The sequence below is a fragment of the Lepidochelys kempii genome, chromosome 4, assembly GCF_965140265.1.
Source record: "Lepidochelys kempii isolate rLepKem1 chromosome 4, rLepKem1.hap2, whole genome shotgun sequence".
In the NCBI taxonomy this organism is placed as follows: domain Eukaryota; kingdom Metazoa; phylum Chordata; order Testudines; family Cheloniidae; genus Lepidochelys; species Lepidochelys kempii.
The window spans coordinates 121,520,428-121,543,565 of record NC_133259.1 but is presented as its reverse complement, the minus strand read 5'-3'; positions in this window follow the sequence as shown (position 1 = coordinate 121,543,565).

Sequence of the window (23,138 nt, the reverse complement as noted above, 5' to 3'; positions counted from 1 at the left end):
ATCAGTTTCCCATCACAAATACATTTCTGTACACTGCCTCTTAGTTTCCTTCTTGATTACCAGTAAAGTCTAATGCATTTTCAGTGATGTTATTTACTGTAGCCTTTGTAGAAAAACTTCCAACCTCAAGCTGGAGAAAGAGGCAAACTGTGTGCCACTAGGTTCAGTTCTCTCTCTCATATGTCATTTCCCAGGTCATTTCAAATAAGCATAACCTCTACGTCAGAACCAGTTAACATAAGCTTAACATGGGAAAGCCATTGAAACTAAATTTATTGCTCAGCAGAGACCTTACCCGCACCCTGAACATGATGTTCTTTCTCACAATTGGTCAGCTTTCTGTTTCTATCCTTCTAACTCTTTCATTTTCAGTCCTCTGCCATTTCCCTTCTAGGCTATTACTAACTTTAGTACCCAATCTCCTGGCTATTAAAATTTAATATTAATTTATTTTTTAACAATGAAAAAGACTCTGGCTTCCGAGAATTCAGAAGCTGACCAACATTATGCCACAGGCCAAGGGAGAGGTGATGTTATTTAAATAAATAAATAAAATCTCAGTATCTCATCATCACCATCAATTTAAGTAAAAAAGTAGATCAGAGGAATGTAATACAACTGAGCAACAAATTAATACTGAAAACCTGAGTCATCTTTGTTCATAAATGGTATCTAGCTAACAGGTTTGTCTTAAGCACCCTCCACAACAGTACTTAACTGCTAACCAGGTAAATCAGATTTCTCACCCTGACTCTCATAGGTGAGCTCAGTGGTGCAGTTTCCTTGCTTTCCTTATGTCTAGCCAAAACAGGGACTTGGATGACAACAAATGGGCTGAGGCTTTTTGTTGAGGTGATGCATATTGGTAGGGGGAACTGATGGGAGCTGTGGCTGTTCCACACACACACACCCCTGCCTTCTCAAAACATTTTTGGATTCTTGCTGTATTTGAAATCCCAGGCAGTTCATACTGTACAATACGTCTCTTTTCTTCCATGGTTAGTAAGGATGATGTAGCCTTTCCTTGCCAGCATAGACATCACCACAGTCATGCTTCAGAAAGGACTACTGCAATGTGGTCTACTTGAGGTTATCCTTGAAGCACTCTCCAAAGCTTCAGCTAATGCAGAATGCAATATCCTACTTGCTTAGTCCCGTGCTTCAGTGGTGGGTGTATTGAATCTGTGTTCCAAAAACTGCACTGGTTTCCTATCTGATTCTAGATACAGTTCGCGTTGGTTTTAATCTATAAATGCTTTAGGATTCATCTGCATTAAACCATCATGGCCACACAATTAGTGTGATGTCACAGTCCCTAGATGTGGACTCCTAAGGTTTGAAAGCAAAGTGGTTTCAGTGAATGAACCTAAACTCAGGTAACTTACTGAGCTTCAGAGCATGGTACCAGGCACACCTTTGTGGTCAACCCTTGGTCTGCCTTTTCATTATCATCACAGTGCTTTTCCTTATGGTGGAATAATCCTGGGAAGTGGGTTTTTCATACTTTCTGTTGTGGGGAGTTTAAAGTAATGTGCTATGTACATTGAATGGTTACCGTATGCCCATAGGTCACAGTGATTATGATCACATAAGTCATTTCTATATTTGATTATACTCATGTGAAAGTAACTCTGAAAGCCAGAGAGCAAGTTGTTGTTGGATCATTACTGATGCATAACTGATTGCACAGTTTTTCATTAGTACCACAATTCCCTAGACTCTAATTAGTTATGGGCAGCTGCTTTGTCAAATCACTGTGTGACAGCTATGTCAGTCTCCCACATGTCTTTGGGAGCTCTTACTGTATTAGGTTTATGCATCATTGTGGATCAGAGGTTGTGTGTCTTTCTTCTCCAGGAACTAAGAATGGGGGAGGACAGGGTGTGACTGCGCAAATTCACTCAGGTTATAATACTTCCAGAGAGGCTCACACATACTAGTTCTAGAGACCAACTGAAGTGACGTGGGACTCACCCGGCAGCACCTCCTGCTGGTCATCCTGGGAATTAGCTCTGTTTCTAGCTCCGGAGCACCCTCTGCCAGTCTGTCTCACCTGTCGTTGGCCCCCGTGTCCCTCCCAGACCCTGGTGCCCCTCTACAGCAGGGTTCTGTCCTCCTCCATACCCCCACAGCTCTGGGTCTCCCCTCCCCAGGGAACCCCCAGCCCTCTATCCCCACCTCGCCTCAGTCTATGGCTACTGCCAGTCACCATCTAGCCACTGCTCACTGGGGCAGACTGCAGTATACAAGCCATTCATCATTGGCAAAGAGGGGTTTGGACCTGCTGCCTTTGCCTAACCCCTGGGTTGCAGCCTCTGCAACCCCAGTACTTGGTTCGGCCTTTGACAAGGCCTGCAGCCTGGGAAGTTGCCAGGCAGGAGCTCCCCTGCTCCTCTCACCTTTCCCCAGCCCTTCTCAGTTGCCTGCGCCCTCAGCTCCCAGGCAGCTAGGTCCTTCTCCCTCTGAAGCTGGGGGGAGAGTGTCTAGCTCCTGGCTCATAGCCCTTTTATCAGGGCCCGCTGTGGCCTGATTGGGGCATGGCCCAGCTGTGGCTGTTTCCCCAATCAGCCTTTCCCCAGCAGCAGGCCTCTCGCAGCCTCAGCCCTCTCCCAGGGCTGGTTTAACCCCTTCAGGGCCGGAGCAGGGTGACTATCCCGCTACACCAACATACAAAGAAAGGACTTTTTGATAAATAGCCTGAGTTTAAACCAACTCGGGGCCTTCTTTCTGATCCAGCAAATGGACAGGGCCTCTTGTCCAAGGGGGGCCCCAATGCTTCCTGGGAAGGGTTGGAAGGACTTTTGCCTACTGAGGTCCCGTAAGATTGATGGGTGACCTCTTTCACCATGCATATGGGAATTCTTAGCATGTGTGTAGGAACTTCTATTGTTTTTAATGTTTTCTTTGCAATGCTTGGACCTTAAAAATAAATGTGCTTGCTTATAAAGAGCTGTGTGGTAACTCATAACTGCCACTGTTCATAGACTTTGAAGAGTAAGCCAAGTGCAGATGCTGGCCTGTTTAGGCAGTCTGGCTTTCTGGGAATATCCCAGGGCAGGCAGGGAACTGTGCAGCCTGGGAAAAATCCCACCAGGAGAGAAAGAAACACGGGTCTCTACCTAAGACTGGTGATGGCTAAGGAGCCAGGAGTGGATGGCCTTGAGGGACCACTGAGGGGGAATACAGGTACAATTGCCTTGAACTGTGACACACTGCATGTTTATTTCTCAAAAACTATGGAGTATGCAAACCTCTGTACTTTGATTTGACTGACAGCGACTATTAGTCAATCAGAGTGCAGCAATTTGAATAATTTTTCAGTAACTGCACTGTGAGTTTGCAAATCTCTCTACCCAGGCTACTATAATCCCTCTGCTCTGATTGGTTCAGCTCCTATATTCTGAACTTTCAAGCTGTATTCAAGCAATGAAGATACTGCCTTAGCTTCTCACTGCCTTTCGGTTAGGCAGATGACAACCTGGGACCTCAGAGACTACTGACTGATGCAAAATGGGTCCATTTTACTTTCTTTATCCTCCCACTCCTCAAGTCTTCCTCCTGCCTGTTATATTTACCTGTTGAGTCTTGTCATAATCCTAAATTGCAAGCTGTCTGGGGCAGGGACCTTTTTTGTTTTACTTGATCGTACAAAGTGCCTAGAACAGTGATTCTCAAACTCTTTTTCGTGGACCACTTGAAAATTGCTGAGGGTCTCAGGGGACCACTTAATGATCTTTCCCAATGTTGCTTGTACCATTAGCTAACTATTGTAAAGCGCTTGGATAAAAGCGCTATATTAAAAAAAACAATAATTAACTTTTTTTTGTTCTACAAATAAAAGCACACAAGCACCATTCATATTTTAATATGAGTAGTCTTACCTTTCTAGTGCGATAGATGTGCCTTCTCTCTTCCACCATAGCAGCCCCCGAGCTGGGGCTGGGAAGGAGGGGGGTTCTCTCCCCGCCACAGCAGCCACAGAGCTAAGGCTGGGAAGGAGGGCCATCTCTCCCTTGCAGCCACAGCCCTGGAGCTGGGGAAAGTCACCTCTTTCTCTGGCCACCGCAGCCCTGCACATCCCAAATTCCTCCCACCCCCTCTTCTCACCCCACTGCCCCCTCCCACCTACCCCATATTCCCTCCAAGGCCACCACCTCACCTTACTTGTGCATCTTCTCCAGGGTCGAGGCACCTAATTAGTGGAGCCACGTTTGCACAGCTCCACTAATTAGCTGGGTGGCCCTTCATTCTCTGGTGTATGGCCACCCAGGCATGCACCTTAGAGGGAACTATCCACGGACCACCTGAATAGAGCTCGCAGACCACTGGTGGTCCACGGACCACAGTTTGACAACCTCTGGCCTAGAACAATGAAGCTGTGATCTGTGATTCAGCTTCTAGGCCAAGAGAGATTTTAATTTTTTTAAAAACCCATTACCATTTCAGTACTTTACTAACCCATTTAGGTTGTTTTGTAGGTTTTATATTCTCTTTAATTTAAAATGTCCATACAATAAAAGAATAGCCCAAATGTGCTTTGTATTAACTAAGCAATAATCATATTCTAGGTTAATAAATTCCTCCTCTTTAGCCTGGGTGTTTATTGTAAACACGTCAGTGGTTGACCTTTGAGCTCAGTCAGCTAGGAGACAGTTCTTTCCTGGTTAATAGGAGGCAGCCTGAAACCATCATGTAACTATATATACACAATCATGTCATCGGGGGTGTGTATACATATATTTTAGGAAAATAATAAACAAAATATTTAGAAAAATAAAAAGCTTTTAAAATCAAGATTGGAAAAATAATTAGCAGGCAGAAAAGACATGGTCTATTATGCCGTATCTAATCTCCTGCCAAGAATCTGATTTAATAATAGAGCAATAACCTTTTTTTCTTCATGACCAGATCCTGAGCCTCTCACAATACATGAGCACAATATAAATACTCCAAGAGCCCCATTCCCACATGCTTGCTTTTCCTGGTAAGACTGCAATTCTCTGTCTTGTTTTTTTGAGTCTGGGCTAACACTAGAAGGCAAGTGAAGTGCTGTAATACTGTCTGCATGCAAGACAATCTTTTTACATTTTGTTTATTAACCACTCTGATTCACAGAGCTGGCCTGTGGATCCTGGGAAGCCAATGACAGCCCCTCTCCCAAACAGATAAAGAAAATGTGAGCTGGCATAAACTGGCTGCTCAATTTTGTGACGTGAAATCTTTTACTGTGTTTTTTCTAAGTTCTAAAAAGGCAGAAAAAAAGAAAAAGTCATTTCAGATTGGGTGGGTTGATTGTTTTATGGGGTTTTTTGTTGTTGTTGTTTTGGTTTCTTCAGTGTCAAGAAAAAAAGGAGAGATTGATAAAATGAAGGAAGGGAGAGATGAAAAAAATGTGTGTGTGGTTGTGGTGGGGAAGGGAAGTCTTATTTCTACCCTTTGTCCAGATCCTATAAATCCTGTCTGTGCCCCGGCTTGTCACATCTCACATCCGCAGAACTGGCCATAACATTTTTGTTCAGGCCTATAGAATAATCTTTTGCCACTTTCCTCCCAACAAAATATAAGCAGTTCCCACCCACCATAGTCAGACCACTCTGCACAAGGGTGGCCAGAGACTCTGGGAGGATTAGTGAGCTTCCTCTGTGGGATACACTCCAAATCAAACTGGCTCATTTGATACAAAGTGTGTGTGTTAGAGGGTCAGGGGATCTCTAGGTTCCCACAGGCTCCAACTGCCGAAATGGGGGCCCAGCTGCTTTTTCCATTCAACCTAGTGATCAGTTTATGCCCATTCATATATTCAAGGCTCTTTACAAGAAAAAGGGCTAGGCCAGTGTTAATTTTTACCTTCCTAGCTGACCCCTATTGGGTGGGGGAGGGGCTGTCCCAGGCTTCCCCAGGGCTCATAGGTCAGTTCTTTGCATCAGAGAATATAATGAAGTATAAAAGAGCATGCTCCTTGCAGTAAAAAGAACGAGGATTACTTGTGGCATCCTCCTCGTTCTTTTTCCTGGTACAGACTAACATCGCTACCCCTCTGAAACCTGTCTCCTTGCAGTGTTTCAGGTCTCCCCTTGCCCTCTAGTGGTAGGCCAGACTCAATGCGAGCTACGGAAGTGCACTCTGAAAAGCCAGACCCACCTATTCTCTCAGGCCTTTGTCTGAGGGTTTGGGAGCCGCCTTCTCTGTGTATCTGCATTGTGCTCATCCACCATGGTAGTGAGCATGGTATAAAAACCTAGAAATATTCAGGGGTTAAGTTTGTTTGTTTTTTCTGTTAAAATTGGCATGCTGAGTTCTGATTGTAAGAAATTGTGCATGGGCCCAGACACATTGTAACAGACATTTGATGTATGCTGAAAAGTAAATAGAACTGCTCTATTATCTTTTATTATTATTATTTATTCTTATTTTATTCCATGCCACAGGGCAATGAAAGCTTCTCCTGGCTTGGTACGGCTGGCTTCTAACCCCACCTCAGGGGATTTCTGGTTCTACAGAGGAAGGGAGCATAGGAAATGAATAGGGTGAAATTTCCAGGTTGAATGACCAAGGAAAACCCCAGTCTTTTACAGCCTACATATGAGCCCTACTTTGACTAAACAGCAGAGGCTGTACACTCCCATTCACGCTGGAAAATGTGCTGTGCTCAAAAAACATTTTTAGAAATGGATCAAAAAACCCAATTTCAGTTCATCAGCCAAAATGGCCAGCCCTATCATTATTGCTTAAGGCCCTTCCCTCTTATCTTTTTCCACTCTCCCTCTTATCTAATCTAAATCTAGCAGGCCTTAATTTTTGGCTATTTTGGTGCCCTGTGATTTCCTAGAAACATAATGTCTAGATCTATCTGTGAATTGTATCAGAATAAATTTTAACAGAAATGGGTTGTTTCATTAGGAATTAAATAAACTCCAAAGTTTTAAAAAAAATCACAAAGTTCATGATAGCTTTTTAAAGAGATTTGTTTATAATATGTGCCCTGTGTTCCCACATTTTGTGCTATGCACAACCAAGAAATAAACTTCAGATAACATGATCAGGAAGAGATAGAGCCGGCATTCACAGTGGACACCAGGAACAAGACATGAATTCCATTGAAAATCCTTCTAAAAGAATGTTGCCATTCTCTCAGAGAGAGAGCCCGACAAGGCCCAGCATATCTAAGCACTGAACACATCATAAACTTTGTAATGGATTCTGGTTGTCACCTTTCACAGGTTCCAATCTTGGAAGGATTTTTCTTTGCTTTCTGTGTATTAGTGTTTGCTTGGTTTCTATATGGCATGAAGACTTTGTGGCAACCTCTGAAGACAGTTAGGCTTTCTCTTGGTGATATCTCCTCCAGAAGTTGCAAAGTTCAGCACCCTTGAATGCTAACTTTATCTGTAGCACTCAAGAGCTTCAGCGTCAGCCTTGTTAGCTGCATTGTTCCAGAGGATCAAGAATGGAGAAGTGGTCTCTGATACAGCTATGCCCTCACTTGTTGATAGCCGTGTAGATTAAGACCAAGGCCTGACCCAGCCTGCTTTGCCTCCACTTTATCCTTCAAGTCCATCCTATTTCTCCCAAAAGATATTCAAACTAGAGTCTGCTCCTAACAAAAATATTAATAAAAGCGCAGAATATAATTCTCTTTCAGGAAAAAATAAACTGACAAAACACATGCTTGCCCCACTCAGCCGCACTGCTGCTTTTACAGGCCACCAACCACTCTTGTCTAGTTAGATAGTAGTACACTCTTTGGGCAGAGACTTTGTCATTTTTGTTGTCTGGAAAGTGCATCTATCTCTCATCTGCAACCATCACTGTAGTACCTGAGCACTTAGCCTGTTGTTGAAACAATAACTAATCAAACTGTGATTACCTTAGTCTCAAGAATGGTTTCCAACAGCCATTTAAAAATGTTATGTTCTGTTGCTGATAGTTGGCAAGCTGTTACTTGAAATCATTGTTAAGGTTTTGTCTGCACTAGCAAGTTGTACTGTTTTAACTATACCTATATAGTTAATGCAGTACAACCTCACTAAGGCCTGGTTTACACTGGGAGGGAAGGGGAGGATCGATCTAAGTTACGCAACTTCAGCTACGTGAATAATGTAGCTGAAGTCGATGTACTTAGATCTACTCACCGCAGTGTCTCCACTGTGGTGAGTCGATGGCTGACGCTCCCCCGTCAACTCCACCTACGCCTCTCGCTCCGGTGGAGTACCAGAGTCGACGGGAGAGCACTTGGGCGTCTGTGACAAGTTGGGTCACAGAAACCCCCGGGGAGTTGCCACCTGATGTGCCAAGACTACTTCTGCCCCTGCTTTCCCTGCCAGTTTGGGACTCCAACATCCTGTCTTGCTGAGCCAGACATGCCAGTCTGCTCCAACACAGACCCAGGGTCTGAATCACGTACCCCAAAGCTGCAGACTTAACTGAAGGCAAGTTAAGAAGTGTTCCTGCCTTTAACACCCAGATGCCCAACTCCCAATGGAGTCCAAACCCTAAATAAATCCGTTTTACCCTGTATAAACTTTATACAGGGTAAACTCATAAATTGTTCACCCTCTATAACACTAATAGAGAGATATGCACAGCTGTTTGCCCCCACCCTCACCCCCAGGTATTAATCTCTGGGTTAATTAATAAGTAAAAAGTGATTTTATAAAATACAGAAAGTAGGATTTAAGTGGTTCCAAGTAGTAGCAGACAGAACAAAGTGAATTACCAAGCAAAATAAAATAAAACATGCAAGTCTAAGTCTAGTGCAGTAATAAAACTGAATACAGAAAAAATTCTCACCAGTTTCAGTAAGCTTTCTTTTACAGACTAGTCTCCTTCTAGTCTGGGTCCAGCAATCACTCACATCCCCTGCAGTTACTGTCCTTTGTTCCAGTTTCTTTCAGGTATCTTTGGGGGTGGAGTGGCTCTCTCTTTAGCCAGCTGAAGACAAATAGTGGGGTCTCCCAGGGGTTTAAATAGACTTTCTTCTGTGGGTGGAGACCCTCTTCTCTCTCCTATGCAAAGTCCAGCTCCAAAATGGAGTTTTGGAATCACCTGGGCAAGTCACATGTCCATGCATGACTGAGTTCCTTACCAGCCAAGCCACATTCCTTGGAAAGCTCAGATGTGGACTGGCATCTCCAAGTTCATTGTTGGCTTAAGGGCTTCTTGACTGGGCACTTACTGAGAATAGTCTTTTCTCAGGAAGCTGACCAACTGCTTCACTAAAATCTACTTAGAATCAGACAAGTATACAGCCAATATTCGTAACTTCGAATACAAAAATGATACATGCATACAAACAAGATTAATAGATTCAGTAGATCATAACCTCCACAGAGATATGTTACATGGCATATGTAGCATAAAACATATTCCAATTATGTCATATATATACATTAATAAGCATATTTCCATAAAGCCTTATGGGGGACACTGTCACAGGTGTCGATTTATCGCATCTAGACTAGACATGATAAATCAACCCCTGCTGGATCAATCTCTGCCTGCCAATCCAGCGGGTAGTATAGACAAGCCCTTAGTGTGGATATAGCTTCGTCTCACACAGGATATATAGCTCTGTCTCATACAGGAACATATAAGTCATCTTTATACCAGAATAGCTGCTTCCACACAAGGGTTTTTACTTGTATAACTATACTGTTAACATCCACTAGCTGCATATAGTTATACCAGTATAGCTTTTCTAGTGTAGACTAAGCCTAAAATCAGGAATGGTTTCAGAGAACAGCCCACTAAACAGATTTTTAGTGGCAGAGAATTGTGTTGCAAGATAGTTGGGAAGCTATTATGTTAAACTGCAAACCCTGCAAACATCAGATTTGATGTGTAAGTGGGCTGTAAAATTCTGGCCACTGTACAAGTGGTATCTGCTTTACGTTCTGGGGTAAGGTGAAAGCCTGCTCATCTCATGCCACAGCACCATATAGCAGGTGATTTATACAGTGATTTGTAGCAGCAGCTGAACACAGGAATTATGTGTTTCCCTGAGATACCAAAGTGTGATTACTGAAAGTCAGGTGTTATGAACTGACCTTCCCCCAGAGCAATTCAGTCAAGTTTGAGAGAGACCTGGTGGTTTAACCATTTATTGAAAACTACAATAGGATCTAAAAATATGATCCTGGCCCACAATTACAGCAACCAAGTAAAATATCACTCCCCGTGGTCAGATGAACCATTTCCTCTGTCTAGAGGAGTCTGTCACCTCTACACCACACAGAGAAGCTCTTAACACACTCAAATATATCATAGGCTACACTAGGGTGTCTGGTTTTTGACTGGAATGTCCGGTCGAAAAGGGACCCTGGCGGCTCTGGCCGTTAAAGGTTTGGTCGGTGGCGCAGTGGGGCTAAGGAAGCAGCTGGGGGCTCCACGTGCTGCTGCCTGCCGCCTGCCCCCACCCCAAGTACCGGCTCTGCAGCTCCCATTGGCCAAGAACCGCAGCCAATGGGAGCTGCAAGGGCGGTGCCTGCGGACAGGACAGCGCACAGAGCCGCCTGCGGCTCCGCGTAGGAGCCGGAGGTGGGACATGCTGCTGCTTCCAGGAACTGCCTGAGGTAAGCGCCACCCAGAGCCTGCACCCCAACCCCCCTCCCATGCCCCAACCCCCTACCCCAGCCCTGATCCCCCTTCTGCCCTCCAAACCCCTCCATCCCAGCCCAGAGCACCCTCCTGCACCCTAAACCCCTCATCCCCTGCCCCACCCCAGAGCCTGTACCCCCAGCTGGAGCCCTCACCCACCCCCAACCCTCTGCCCCAGCCCTGATCTCCCTCCAAACCCCTCGGGCCCAGCCCGGAGCACCCTCCTACACCCCAAACCCCTCATCACCAGCCCCACTCCAGTGCCTGCACCCCCAGCCAGAACCCTCACCCCCTTCCGCACCCCAACCCCCTGCATCAGCCTGGTGAAAATGAGCAAGTGAGTGAGGGTGGGGAGAGCAAGTGACAGGGGGGCGGGTGTGGAGTGAGAGGGGGCGGGGCCTCAGTGAAGGGGCGGGGCAGGGGCGTTCAGTTTTGTGCAAGTAGAAAGTAGGCAACCCTAGGCTACATATGAGTCCTGTGACATGCACATACACAGTATGTCCAGACATGCCCAACCATGGCTCCCCCTACTGCTGGAAAACATGAAACACATACTAAAAAGATAAACATTAAAAACAAGAAGGGTAAAGGTGCCTCACCCAGGGGACACAGGAGCATCTAATGGTGAGGCCTGTATGGGGGTTCTCCAGTCCCCTAACACAGGGGATACTGATGTGTTGGAATAGAAAACCAAAATCTTTTTCCAGCCTGGGTGACAGGCTTACTCAAAAGGGGAATATATAGTTGACATAATGGTCTAGATAATATTTAGCCCTGCCATGAGTGCAGGGGACTGGACTAGATGACCTCTCAAGGTCTGATACTGGATAGTGATACTGGATTTCCACCAGTGTACTACCATTGACTTGAAAGGCCTTACTCCTGATTTATTCCAGTGCAAAAGGGTAGTCTTTCTGTGGGGGAAAATCTTAACTCCATGACAGTATTTGATGTTCAAATGCCATTCTTAAAATACCACCATTTAATAGTCCCTACTATTTAATGCAAATATATTTTGCACAGTCTTTCATACAAACTGCAACTCAAACTGAGGTAAATAATACAGGCCCAGATTGTGTCTTCCCATGGAAAAACCCACAGACAGTGACATAGCAGGGGTTCCCTTGTAAAGCTCTCCACAGTTGGGGTTGGGTCTGTAGAAAACGTTTTAGGGACCACCTCCAAAATCTGATGTATGCCCAAGGATTGCAAGAAACTCCAGAGATCTGTAGGAGATCGGGGCCATCCAAGCAGAGGCTGTATGCCTCTGCACCATGTCTAATCCCAACACCCACTCCCCGCAGCTCCCTGGTAAAGCACTTGTGCAACCTACATAAAGGGGAGGTAAGTCAATTTACTTACTTAATTTACTTACCAATCAATTCTGTGCTACAGAACTCCTCTATCTGATATACAGCAATTGCACAGACCATGAGTTCATATCCTTGTGAGAGATTAGATTTTCTATGGGAATCCTCTACATACTAAAAGTGGGAATTATAATAGGATTCACTTTCTTTCTCTTCTTCAGCATTCAGTGGCAGTCTTTTCCGTAAAACAGGTTACGCACACTCACGTGGGCATAATTAGCAGTTTTAAATTTATTTTTAGAGAATAACACTCCAAAAATAAACCGTTACAACACAGAGTTACAATGCTCCCTTGCTAGACTAACATCACTAACTAGAGATTTGTTATTTTATTTTAAAAAGAAGATAGTACAAGGCCTAAACCTTAAATTATATATATTTATATCTTACAAAATAAATAGATTGGAACTTCTGACAATTGGATATCTTCTGCTTTCACATAGGCCCTAGGTATTATATTGACAACTAGATAAAACGTTTAGTTGTACCACCAAACCAATTGTTTCAGCATTCACAATATGGAGCACATACAAAATAAGAGAAACTGACAATTGCATTGTTGTAAGGCTCACATGGTGTCTTTGGTTCCATGATGTAATACAACTCATGAAGACATTTGGCCTCCAATCTACAATTCCTCCTTTATGGTGTTTTCCCAGCCTAAATCCAACTGATTTTTATAAGATTACAGGAAACTGCACTGAGATCCAACTCACAGATTCAGTCTGGGTTACACTGGCAGCGTTAGCTCCTCCCTGCAGGGCTGAGCTGGATCTGACTGGTGCTCAGCAATGGCTCCCAGTTTGTACCCCATATAGAACTCACTGCTGGTTGGTCAGGAGCTTCCAGTCTCTAACTAAGGGCTTGTCTACACTGGCACTTTGCAGCGCTGCAACTTTCTCGCTCAGGGGTGTGAAAACACACACCCCTGAGCGCAGCAAGTTTCAGCAATGTAAAGAGCCAGTGTAGCTAGTGCACCAGCGTTGGGAGCCACACTCCCAGCGCTGGTAGCTATTCCCCTCACGGAGGTGGGTTTTTTAGAGCTCTCTCCCAACGCTCTGCTGCGGCTACACAAGCCACGTTAAAGCGCTGCCACTGAAGACGTGCCCTTAGGGTGTATGTGTGTACATGCAGGAATGTCTTCCCTTAATGAAGCTTTCCAAACTAGCTTCAAAACAGCAATTGAGCATTGTTAACTTCCTGCAGTCCTAGTGTGTTGAAATGGCAACTACTTGTTTGCAGTCACTCAAGCCTCTATACTGCCACCTTGTCTTGGAATGTTTCCCTATCAACTCAGAACAGCAGCTGTAATTACAGCAATGGGTTTCGGCAGAACACCAGACAAAAAGAAAAGGGGGTTACACTTGTGCTCCCCTCCCCCATGTACATGCTGTGTGTTGCAGAATGTTCTAAAGCAAGAATAAATAGTAATGATAATAAGTTTAGTTACCACATAAAGACAAAAAGAAAAGGAGTACTTGTGGCACCTTAGAGACTAACCAATTTATTTGAGCATAAGCTTTCGTGAGCTATAGCTCACTTCATCGGATGCATACTGTGGAAAATGTAGAAGATCTTTTTATACACACAAAGCATGACAAAATACCTCCCCCCACCCCACTCTCCTGCTGGTAATAGCTTATCTAAAGTGATCACTCTCCTTACAATGTGTATGATAATCAAGTTGGGCCATTTCCCACTCTCCTGCTGGGCCCAACTTGATTATCATACACATTGTAAGGAGAGTGATCACTTTAGATAAGCTATTACCAGCAGGAGAGTGGGGTGGGGGGAGGTATTTTTCATGCTTTGTGTGTATAAAAAGATCTTCTACACGTTCCACAGTATGCATCCGATGAAGTGAGCTGTAGCTCACGAAACCTTATGCTCAAATAAATTGGTTAGTCTCTAAGGTGCCACAAGTACTCCTTTTCTTTTTGCGAATACAGATTAACACGACTGTTACTCTGAAACACATAAAGACAGAACTACTCTTGATTTTTCTGCATCCTTCCCAGCAACATTAGCAGGACATCCACTGCAGATGAAGGGGAGTAAAATCATGACACCTGGGTTATATTTCTTGATCTGGTTTGACTCATGGCCCTGGTCTACACTGTGGGGGAGGAATCGATCTAAGTTTTTCAACTTCAGCTACGTGAATAATGTAGCTGAAGTCAACGTACTTAGATCGACTTACCGTGGTGTCTTCACTGCGGCAAGTCGACTGCTGCCGCTCCCCCGTCAACTCCACCTGCACCTCTCGCAGCGGTGGAGCCCAGCAGTCGACGGGAGAGCGCTCGGGGATCGATTTATCATGTCTAGACTAGAAGCGATAAATCGATCCCCACTGGATCGATCGCTGCCTGCTGATCCGGCGGGTAGTGTAGACATACCCATGATGGTGTAATCTGACAAGATGTGCAAGGCATTTGGCCAGATTCTGATGTCAGATACATCAGTGCAAACCCAGAGTGAGATCAGTGGTAACTGAGAGAAGAATATAGCCCATTGCATGCAATTACCAAAGGTCTTGGCTCTGACAGAACAGCAGATAAGAATTTTTTGTTGCTTAAAATCTTCCAGAGAAATATATTGAGAAGAGGGGTATGTGGGGTGTTTCCAGCCTTATCAGTGTAGTTCATTAAAGTGAGCAACTCTGTAAAGTCCCTTGGCCATTTCCTTCTGCTTTTAATCTGCTCAGTGTAAAGTTCTCTGTTCTTTATGCTTATTCCTTTGGACATATTAAATATCTTAATATTAGTAGTAATAATAGTACTTTGCTGCTTCAACACCTTTCATCCCAGGCTCTCAAAAAAACTTCACAAACATTAACTGATTAAGATACTCAACACCTCTGAGGCAGCTAAATATTTGTTGTGTGTACCCATTCTGCAGACAGGTAAAATGAAACAAGCCAGTGGCAGAACCAGTTCAGTCTATTGGTTCAATGTACTTAAAATATGTAATTAATAAGATATGGAGTAATCCAGTGGACTGAATATGAAGATAGGGCCTAGGATCTTCTGATTTTTATTGTTGGCTCTGACATGGATTTGCTGTCTAGCTTTGAGCAAGTCACTTTACCTCCCTGTGTCTCAGTTCCACCATCAGCAAGGTGCAAAGAATAAGTTACCTGCTTCACAGGGGTGTTGAGCATTTACTACTGAGTTTGTATTTGTATAGCATTTTGAAAACAGAGAGCGCTATATTAATGTTAAGAATCCTCACGAGGGCTTGAGTTGTTACCACAGACTGTTGTTATGGGTGTTCTCATGCACATCCAGACTGCAGACCAATAGGTTGTCACACATCCCACATCTCTTGCCCTTTGGTCTGGGGTCCACCTCCCTTGCTATTCAAAATTGTGCAGCGTATCTCTGAGTTCTACAGTTACTGCTTCCGTAGACATTCCTTTCCCACTGATAGCTAGCAGTGGCCTCCCCACTCAAGGCTGCAGACCCTGATGGGGCCTCAGTTTCCTCTCCTCCTTCTCTTTCATAGCAGTGAAAGCCGGTAGATGCAGCTAGCCTGACTCCTCCTCCTTATTTCCAGGGCTTTTACAGGCTTTTAATTGAAAGCAAGAGCCTAGGTGCCTGTGAAACTGGAAACAAAGAAGGAAGTCATGCAACCAGCCTGCTCTTCGTGAACCACCAGCAAGCAATCTGACTGTTGTGAGGGAAGAAATTACAGGACTTGGTCACAGTGTCAATGTGGTGGAGAAGGAGAGGGTAGGATTTAAGATGAGCCCCAAGCTTGCAAGCTTGGATGGAACAGGGAGATAGTGCAGAGAGCTTGAGAAGGAAGATCAGGGGCTCTGTGTCAGCCATGTTGATTTGATGGCAGTTTGGCTGTTTCTAACTCTAGGCAGGGTTGAGGTAGAAACGCCTAGCAGTTGTGTGGTAGGGGAACCAGGCCCTCTCACTCCACCAGGTTCCAACCCAGGGGCCCTCTTGAGCACCATAATGCAGGAGTCCACCACCTGGGCTTCTTCCTACCACTCTTCTCCTCTCTTTGGGGCTCATCACGGCTGGCAGTTGGCCCCCGAGACCTAGTTCATGTTTCTCAGCAGGGTAGGGAGTCCCAGTTCAGTGCAGCAGATTTCCCGCTAGGGATGCCTACCTGACATAATCCCTTTGCAGCAGCAAGTGCAGGTCTGCCTCTCTCTGCCCACGACCCTGCTGTGCTGAAGAGACTTCCTTGTAAGTCCGTCCTCTAAGCAGAGCATGCCCAGCCGGCTTTTCACGGCAGGGTTTCCCAGGCCCAGTGCTGTTCCTGCACCCTTAACTATCTAGTGTGGGGTTTATTCACTCTGTCACACTGGCAAACACTATTTGGAAAATACCTCCGCATTTTCAGAGATGGAGGAACTTGCATGGGCATGCATGCAACCCCACACGTGCACGTACACACACACACACACACACTGGATAAGTCTACACTGCAATAAAAGACCCCATCATGGCCGCAACTGGCCTGGGGCGTGGGCTGTGGGACTATAAAATTGTATTGCGAATGTTCGGACTCGGGCAGGAGCCTGGGATCAGCAGCCCTGCGAGGGGAGGGTCTCAGAGCCCAGGTTCCAGCCTGAGCCCGAACATCTACACTACAATTTTTAGACCTGCAGCCCAATCCCCGCAAACCCCGTGAGTGCTGAGACTCAGCACTGCAGGTTTTTAGCACAGTGTAGATGTACCCACAGAGACCTGACCCCAAGAAAGCTTTATGTTTCTACGTCTCCTTAGCTTTTTTTAAATTTAACAATTGTGCCCCTAGAAGGCAGCAATGGGGATATGGCGACACTGCAGTCAGGAGGTGTAATTGCAGCACTTGTAGAGATACCTGAGCTAGCTTTGATCTAATAACAATCGCAGTGAAGCCATGGTAGTACAGGCAGCTTTACGGACTAGCCCTGCCCTCTTGGGACACTGGGTACATACCCTAGCTTTCACTGCTAGCTCCAAGCTAGCTTGGGCATGGCTACACATGCTGCAATCAAACCTTCCGATTGCAATGTAGACATACTCTCAAAAATGAGGGCAAGGGCCTGGAAGCAGAAAGAATTTTAGTGCCTAGGATCTGGGTAAGCTTAAGGCAGAGCTTAGAGGGTCTGCAATGGAATGTAAGACCAGAGTTAATGGAACTCGAGTCAGTAGACCCTGGGTTTGAGAACCCAGTGCTGGAGCATCTACGTTGATTGCTGACCCTAGGTCGAGATTTTTTGAACCCAAGCCCCAACCTGGAGCTCCAACATATGTACAGCAGTACACAGGCCTAAGTTCAACCAAACATACCACAGACTTCCTAGTGCCCTTCCAAAATGCTCTACCCCTTTGTTTGCGGTGCAGTGTGGGAACATTTGACTGTCCACTCACACAGGACATTTGAGCTGCCTGCCAGCACAGCCTGCTGAGCCATCATTTTGTTCCATGTGCTCCCAGTGACCGGAGCCAGCAACGAGAAGGCATCACCATTTGAAGAACTTCTCTTGCTTGTGCTTTCACTCTTGTTTAAGGAAACAGGAAGAGCTGGTGGATATTCTGGTGGCATTTTCTGACCCACTGAAGGCACCTGACAGAGCTAATGATAGAGCAGAAGAAAGAAGAGGAGGAGGGTACAGACATGGCAGACTCAAACTCGCTGATGCTGCCCATGACAGTCATGATAGCCACTTCTGGAGCAGGGCCACAGGCAGTGCTTAATTTGTGCCAGGGCTTGCCAGGGCTGAGCCCCGGTAACTCTAGGCTTGGCAGTTCATAGCCCAAGCACCTCTGGGCTTGTTGCATCAGTTATGAATGTAAAAAATTTGCTTGAACCCTGGTGCCTCTTTCATCACAAATTAAGCAGGGTCACAGGCACAGACTGGTGGGACCACACAGTCATGCAGACCTGGGACGACCAGCAGTGGGTCCAGAACTTTCATGTGAAGAAAGCTACATTTCTGGCGTTGTATGAGCAGCTTGCCTTGCCCCTCCAGCATTAGGACACGCACATGAGGGCAACCATGCGGTCCCAAATCAGGTTGCTATAACTGTATGGAAGCTGGTTACTTCAGGCTGTAGCAGGTCTGCTGACAACCAGTTGGTTTGGAAAGTCGATAGTGAGTAGAGTGGTGGTGGAGGTTTCTGAGGCAATCAGGTGTGCGGTTTACCTGAAAGTGGCAGTAACTGCTGGCTTTGGGAAAGCAGAGTTCCAAACTGTGCCAGGGCCATTGATAGGATTCAGGTGCCATTAGTCTGCACTCCTGATGGAACATCTGAGTACACAAACCAAAAAGGGGACTACTCTATCATCATGCAGGACCTTGTGGACTTCAGAGGTTGATTTAGGAACGTCAACATGGGTTGCACTGAAAAAGTTCATGATGCCAGGATTTTCTGCTGATTGGAAGTCTGCATTCAAGGATGCCACCAAATGTCATTGTCATAAATGGAGTTACTGTTCCCACTGCTATTCTTGGGGACCCCGTGAACCCTCTTTTGCCTTCGTTTATGAAGCCATATACCGATATCAGAGAGCCTGGCAAAAAAAGGTTTAAATGGACTCTAAGCAGGTATGGAATGCTGGTTGAAGGTGCATTTGGCAGATTGACATCCCATTGGAGGGGTCTACAAACCCACTTGGATGCCAGTGTCATCAGTGCTGTCCATATTATTGTGGCCTGCTGTGCTCTTCACAACCCTGAGTCCAATCCCAAGGCTGAGAGATTTGTATGTAGACAAAAGAGGGCTTAGGGCTTGAGCCCCTGTCTGAGCTCAGGCTTACATTGCAGCACTTGGCTTACATTGCAGCTCAGGCTTACATTGCAGCAGCATCCCTAAATCTCCACTTCCGAACCCTGGCAGCAGGATCTAGGATCCAGTGTCCTGGGTCCAGAAGCACCCAAAGTCCAGAGGTGTTTAGATTCTGAGTTCCAGTTCAGAACTGATGATAAGCAATTAAATATTTAATTGCTAGCCTACCACTGGTTACCAGCTTCCCCTCAAATCCAGTATGTTGAACTCCTAACCACTGCTACATTCTTGCACTAACCAGGATAGCCATGTCATTAAGAAGATGAGGTTTGCTCATTTGTTTTGTTATGTGCAGTCTCATATGATGCAGTTGGTTTACACATGGGCTGTAATCAAAATACACTTCAGTTGTGTGTATTTTTCAGTTTGGTTAATTACGTTCACTGCATCTTTCACTGATAACTGGTGCTGCTACAATGTTGGGACTGATAAAAAGCTGCAAATATTCTTTACTTCCAAATAAATGTTCCATAACCTCTTGCAAGCCATAGTAAATCTACACTCCACATCACTGAGTTAAACCCAGGGTCCCCAACGTGGTGCCCTCGGGCGCAATGGTGCCTGCCGGGGCAGTTGTGAGCACTTGCAGGACACCGCCCGCCGATACGCCGCCGAGAAGCGTTGCTGTTTCTCGGTGGCATTTCGGCAGTGACGCTTCTTGCCGCTGCCACTTCTCGGTGGCATTTCGGCGGCGGGGTGTCTGGCACCTGCCACAGTCTTCTGGGAATAGGAATATGCTATTCCCACAGAAAGGTTGAGGACCACTGAGTTAAACCATCACTATATAAGTTAGTGCTGCCACTTGCTGGCTGTTTATTGTCTGTGCAGATGCTAAACCCTGCAGCTAGATCCCATAGGTGGGGAAAAAATGGATACTGTAGTATCTACCAGTCAAATCAGTAAAAAGAAAAGGAATACTTGTGGCACCTTGGAGACTAACAAATTTATTTGAGCATAAGCTTTCATGAGCTACAGCTCACTTCATCAGATGCATGTAGTAGAAAATACAGTGTGGAGATTTATATACACAGAGAACATGAAACAATGGGTGTTACCATACACACTGTAACAAGAGTGATCAGGTAAGGTGAGCTATTACCAGCAGGAGAGCCGGGGGGGGGGGGGGGGAGCCTTTTGTAGTGATAATCAAGGTGGGCCATTTCCAGCAGTTGACAAGAATGTATGAGGAACAGTGGGGGGTGAGGGAGGGTGGAATAAACATGGGGAAACAGTGTTACTTTGTGTAATGATACATCCACTCCCAGTCTTTATTCAAGCCTAAATTAATTGTATCCAGTTTGCAAATTAATTCCAATTCAGAAGTCTCTTGTTGGAGTCTGTTTTTGAAGTTCTTTTGTTGAAGAATTGCCACTTTTAGGTCTGTAATCGAGTGACCAAAGAGATTGAAGTGTTCTCTGACTGTTTTTTGAATGTTATAATTCTTGACGTCTGATTTTGTGTCCATTTATTCTTTTACGTAGAGACTGTCCAGTTTGACCAATGTACATGGCGGAGGGGCATTGCTGGCACATGATGGCATATATCACATTGACAGATGTGCAGGTGAACGAGCCTCTGATAGTGTGGCTGATGTGATTAGGCCCTAGGATGGTGTCCCCTGAATAGATATGGGGACACATTTGGCAACGGGCTTTGTTGCAAGGATAGGTTCCTGGGTTAGTGGTTCTGTTGTGTGGTGTGTGGTTGCTGGTGAGTATTTGCTTCAGGTTGGGGGGCTGTCTGTAAGCAAGGACTGCCCTGTCTCCCAAGATCTGTGAGAGTGGTGGATCGTCCTTCAGGATAGGTTGTAGATCCTTGATGATGCATTGGAGAGGTTTTAGTTGGGGGCTGAAGGTGATGGCTAGTGGTGTTCTGTTATTTTCTTTGTTGGGCCTGTCCTGTAGTAGGTAACTTCTGGGTACTCTTCTGGCTCTGTCAATCTGTTTCTTCACTTCAGCAGGTGAGTATTGTAGTTGTAAGAACGCTTGATAGAGATCTTGTAGGTGTTTGTCTTGTCTGAGGGGTTGGAGCAAATGCGGTTGTATCGTAGAGCTTGGCTGTAGACAATGGATCGTGTGATTTTAATAGTATACAGTGCTAAGAATCACAGGTCACATTAGTTTAATTTGCCTAAATTTTGCAAACAAAAAGTGTTCAAACTCCATTAAATAACATTTAACCATTATCTGAAAACAATTTAAAGCATCTATCCCAATCCCTGCCAGTTCAGCCTCCACCTTCAGCTCTACTTTCCTGATTCAGCCTTGGCAAGGCAACAGGAGCAGTTGCCTTTTTAATATCAGTTATATACATGCTCCCTGATCTTTACCTAAAAAGCAGGATATTTCACCGCCTTCTGCTCCTTTTAACAGCCACGTGTAAACGAAGGCAAACAGCATCAACCAACGAAGGGGCAAATCCTAAGAAGAAATGCTGCCTCACGTTCAAAGGAGAGTGGCTGGGTGAAATAGTCGAAACAGAATCTTAACTGGCAAGATTCATGTACAACTGAGGGAAATAGTCCAGTACACTGCTGATGTGGGCTTGATCTGCAAAATGTATGCTGAAACTAGAATATCCAAAGATTTCTCTACAAGAAAGAAATGGGACGATGGATGGAAGTTGGATGACATGAAGAGGCATTTATCAAGCAAAGGTCATGAATCTGCTGTACATATTCTTAGAAGCATAAATTCTCACCCACTGGGATTTGACTTGCAAAGTATTCTATTAGAAACCACTAATGCCAGTGTGACGATGCTGCCTGTGGGAGCCAGCTGAGGTCACTCAATTAGGGTGAACTGCGAACAGAACAGGGTAGACAAACCCCAAATGCTGGTGGATATTCCAATACTTAGATTTACCAAGCCAGCACAAAACAGCTTCTATTGCACCTCACTGGTTACTCAGAAGTCCAAACAACGCAGTTCCCTTAAAGTGCCCAGCCTCTGGCCTCCATCCAGACACACATGTCAGATATGATGATGGTTACTGAAAATCTTATTTCATCATATAAAATAAATTGGTTAGTCTCTAAGGTGCCACAAGTACTCCTTTTCTTTTTGCGAATACAGACTAACACGGCTGTTACTCTGAAACATATAAAAGAAAAGGTTCTCCTGACCCCAAAGGACCAAGCCTCAGAGACCCAGGTCAAATAATAACTTAGATCTTACCCCAAATACACACTTATAGTCAATTCTTATTAACTAAACTAAAATTTATTTAAAAAGAAAAGAGAGAGAGTGTTGGTTAAAAGATCAATATACATACAGACTTGAATTCAATTCTTGAAGTTCAGATACATAGCAGAGATGAGCTCGTAGTTGCCAAAAGTCCTTTTAGAAATAGTCCATAGATTATACTCCAATGTCCATATTCAGGGTGACTCCAGTCAGTGACTGGGGATCTCAATCCTTATGGCTTGAAACCCAAAGCATATCTGAAATGAAGAAGCATCCTGTCCCAAGGTTTTTATACATTTTCTGCAGCCTTTTGGCCTGAGAAAACAATAGGCTTAACTTTCCTTCTTCCAAACATCATGGCAATTAGCACAGGATAATTTATCCATTAAACAGTTCAGATACAGGTTAACACAACCTTCAAAGAGACATAGACAATAATACTATTTCATGCAAGCATATGTTAATATTCTTTTTTTAATCTTTGAATCAAAGCTATAGCCATAGACAAGACTTGTTTGCTTACATCACAAGACCTGAGCAAAAATCTACTCTTCTATCTCCAACAATACACGCTTGCATTTCAAAACTCTATTCATTTACATATCTTCCTAACCAGTCTTTAAAGTTCAGCCATGGGTCAGGTTAGTCTGTGAAAAGAAAAGGAGTACTTGTGGCACCTTAGAGACTAACAAATTTATTTGAGCATAAGCTTTCGTGAGCTAGACAGTTGACAAGAAGGTGTGAGGATACTTAACATGGGGAAATAGATTCAATATGTGTAATGACCCAGCCACTCCTAGTCTCTATTCAACCCAAGTTAATGGTATCTAGTTTGCATATTATTCCACTCTTACTCCACTTTTTCATGTTCTCTGTATGTATATATATATCTTCTTACTATATGTTCCATTCTATGCATCTGATGAAGTGGGCTGTAGCCCACGAAAGCTTATGCTCAAATAAATTTGTTGGTCTCTAAGGTGCCACAAGTACTCATGGTCTTTTTGCGGATACAGACTAACCCAGGTGCTCCTCTGAAACCTGAGTTAATTAACTCTTTCTGGCCTTATCACCTTTCAATGAGATATTATATTACACTCTTAACGTCACAGCCAGACAGAAGAGACTGGAACTGATGGAAAGACAATGTTCAAAGCCAGAAGAAATAAAAATGCTCATAGACAATGTTCTGC